Source organism: Muntiacus reevesi, chromosome 3 (assembly GCF_963930625.1).
Source record: "Muntiacus reevesi chromosome 3, mMunRee1.1, whole genome shotgun sequence".
In the NCBI taxonomy this organism is placed as follows: Eukaryota; Metazoa; Chordata; class Mammalia; order Artiodactyla; family Cervidae; genus Muntiacus; species Muntiacus reevesi.
Window position 1 is genome coordinate 242,078,651 of NC_089251.1, and position 3,521 is coordinate 242,082,171.

Here is a 3,521-nt window from a genome sequence, read left to right on the forward strand (position 1 = left end):
TGATAGACCTAAATATTTGGCAATTATTTCCTTTTATAGAAAATCATATGATTATAACTTTGAAACATATCAAAAGTGCTGTGCATCAATTTAATTAAAACCTTGCTGTTCACATCATGTTCCCTTAACCTATCATTATGATCATTCCTTCGCTGTACCGACAGTACTGAATTTCAAATAATACTGTTCAATTGTTATGCCTCTTGGCTGAACATATGTAGATTATCTTTATTTATCAAAAATATTTAACAATTGGGCAGTCATCTACTCAGTTTTGATGAACTCTATGTTGAATAACTTTTCATTTTTACAAGCATTTCCTACATGACTTTTGCTTTCTTCTTGTCATCCTCACATAACTGAGTGGTCCATTGCCTTCAAAGGAGGAGGGATTTTTGAACAAGGCTCCAGTTCTATCCCACAATGTGAAATACTGTCCATAGCTATAGTCAACGAGCATGTGGTAATCTGTATGATGAGTTGAGCCATTAACAATTAAGGCCTTAAGATTTAGGGAACATGGATATCACCATCATAAATGGAAGCTATAAATATTGACCAGGATATATGAACCTAAATAAACTACCATGTGTAAAGGAAACATAAAAGGGTATCTGTGGTAAGGCAGACTCTGAAGGACGTCATCCAGAAGGTGAAAAGCATGACTTACAAATGAAGTCAGAACCTTCCAGATATGATGAGGTTTGTGTAAGTGCTTATATATACAAGTCTTTGATGAAAGCCTCTGTGAATCCAGTAGATCAGCATGTCAGTGAAAAAGAGAAAAGTAAAGATACCAGCAATGAGTTGAAACCAACCATATGGAAACTCTCCTATGCCATTATACAATTTGCTGTAACCTCTCACCTCTAGCAAGAATGGAGGAAATATGGGGATGCTGATCCATGGCACTGGCTGGACAGAATGCATAATCTATCAATGGACTTGATTCTTTAAAAATTGTCTTTCATTAAGGAAAGATCATAGACAAAATAATAACTCAGTGTTGCAAAGAAGGAATAAAGGTTATACATACTGAGATTTGTTATAATCAGGAGGCTAATAACTTGTCAGAAGATGTCATCTTCTGGCTCTGTGGCAGGAGATATGTATAGTGCAAATAGATAATACTCTGTAGTATTGAGTGTAAGATCCATCTTAGCCCCTAGAGTGGATTTGCTGCTCCTGGTACTAAGTCGCTTCAGTCGTGTCTGACTCTGTGAGACCCCACAGACGGCAGCACACCAGGCTCCCCTGTCCCTAGGATTCTCCAGGCAAGAACACTGGAGTGGGTTGCCATTTCCTTCTCCAATGCATGAAAGGAAAAGTGAAAGTGAAGTCTCTCAGTCGTGTCTGACTCTTCATGACACCATGGACTGTAGCTTACCAGGCTCCTCTGTCCATGGGATTTTCCAGGCAAGAATACTGGAGTGGGTTGTCATTTTCTTCTCTGTGGATTTGTTACTAGTTGCCAGTTCAGTTCCTACAGGGCTCTGGATGCTCTGGCTAGTATTTTTTTCAATTTTTTTAATGCAGTATGTATCACATGAGTTGTAGGTATTGAACTGTTCTTGCACCCCTGGAATAAATCCCCCTTGATCATATTTTATGATCACTCTAATGTATTGTTGGATTCAGTTGTTAATTTGTTGAGGATTTTTGCATCTATGTTCATTAGTGATATTAGACACTAATTTTCTTTTTTTGTGATATCTATGGTTTTGGTGTCAGGGTGATGCAAGCCTCATGGAATAAGTTTGTAAGTGTTCCTCCTTCCTCTGAAATTTTTGTTGTAATAGTTTGAGAAGGATAGGTGTTAACTTGTCTCTAAATGTTTGTGAACATTTGTGAAGCCATCTAATCCTGGACTTTTGTTGGGAGTTTTTGTTTGCTTTGCTTTTTTTTTTTTTTTTTTTAATGATTTGGTTTTCTTGCTGATAGTTGATCAATTCATGTTTTTCTATTTCTTTCTGGTTCAGTTCTGGAAGACCGTACATTTCTAGGAATCTGTTTTTTCTAGATTGTCCATTTTATTGACATATGTTGTTGTTGTTAGTCACTTAGTGGTGTCCAACTTTTTGCGACCCCATGAACTGCTACATACCAGGCTTCCCTGTCCCTCACTATCTCCCTGAGTTTGCTCAAACTCATGTCCCTTGAGTCAGTGATGCCATCCGACTATCTCATCCTCTGTCCTCCCCTTCTCCTCTTGCCCTCAATCTTTCCCATCATCAGGGTCTTTTCCAATGAGCCAGTTCTTTGCATCAGGTGGCCAAAGTATTGGAGCTTCAGTATCAGTCCTTCCAATGAATACTCAGGGTTGATTTCCTTTAGGATTGACTGGTTTGATCTCCGTGCAGTCCAAGGAACTTTTAAGAGTCCTCTCCTGCACCACAGTTTGAGAGCATCAGTTCTTCAGCACTTAGCTTCCTTTATGGACCAAACTCTCATATCCATACATGACTACTGGAAAAGCATAGCTTTGACTATACAGACCTTTGTTGGCAAAGTGATGTGTCTGCTTTTTAATATACTGCCTAGGTTTGTCATAACTGTTCTTCCAAAGAGCAAGTATCTTTTAATTTCGTAGATGCAGTCACTGTCCACATTGATTTTGGAGCCCAAGGAAATGAGATCTGACAATGTTTCCACTTTTTCCCCCTCTATTTGCCATGAAGTGATAGGACCAGATGCCATGTTCTTCATTTTTTGAATCTTGAGTTTTAAGTCAACTTTTTCACTCTCCTTTTTAACCTTCAAGAGGCTCTTTAATTCCTCTTCACTTTCTACCTTTAAAGTGGTATCATCTGCATATCTGAGGTGGTTGATATTTCTCCCAGCAATTTTGATTCCAGCTTGTGATTCATCCAGCCTGGCATTTTGCATGAAATTGACATGTAGTTTTTCACAATATTCTCTTGTGATCCTTTGTATTTCTGTGGTGTCAGTTGTAACTTCTTCTCTTTCATTTCTGATTTTATTGATTTGGGGTCCCTCCCTGTTTATCATGATGAGTCTGGTGAAAGGTTTATCAGTTTTATTTAGTTTTTCAAAGAATCAACTCTTAATTTTTTATTTCATTAATTAAAAAAAATTTACTTTGGAGAATAGATTAACAGTGTGTTTCAGGTGTACAGAGAAGTGATTCAGTTATGCACATACATGTTTCTATTCTTTATCAAATTCTTTTCTCATTTAGGTTGTTAAAAAATATTGCACTGTGAGACTCAAAATATTGAGACTTCCCTGTGCTATGCAGTTAAGTCCTTGCTGGTTATCTGTTTTAAATACAGCAGTGTGTATTTGTCAATCCCAAACTCCCAATCTTCCCTCCTCCTCACCCTTCCCCTCTGGTAATCATAAATCTGTCTATTAAGTCTATGAGTCTGTTTCTGTTCTATAAATAAGTTAATTTGTATCATTTTTTTTAAGGTTCTGCATATAAGTGATATCATATGCTATTTGTCTTTCTCTGTGTAACTTACTCCACTTAGTATGATATTCTCCAGGTCATCCATGTT

General features: G+C 37.4%; 1 pseudogene; it reads right to left on the bottom strand.

Moving 5' to 3' along the window:
* Positions 1-264: 264 nt before the first annotated feature.
* Positions 265-1,157, bottom strand: LOC136163458 (lathosterol oxidase pseudogene; annotated as a pseudogene).
* Positions 1,158-3,521: the final 2,364 nt, after the last annotated feature.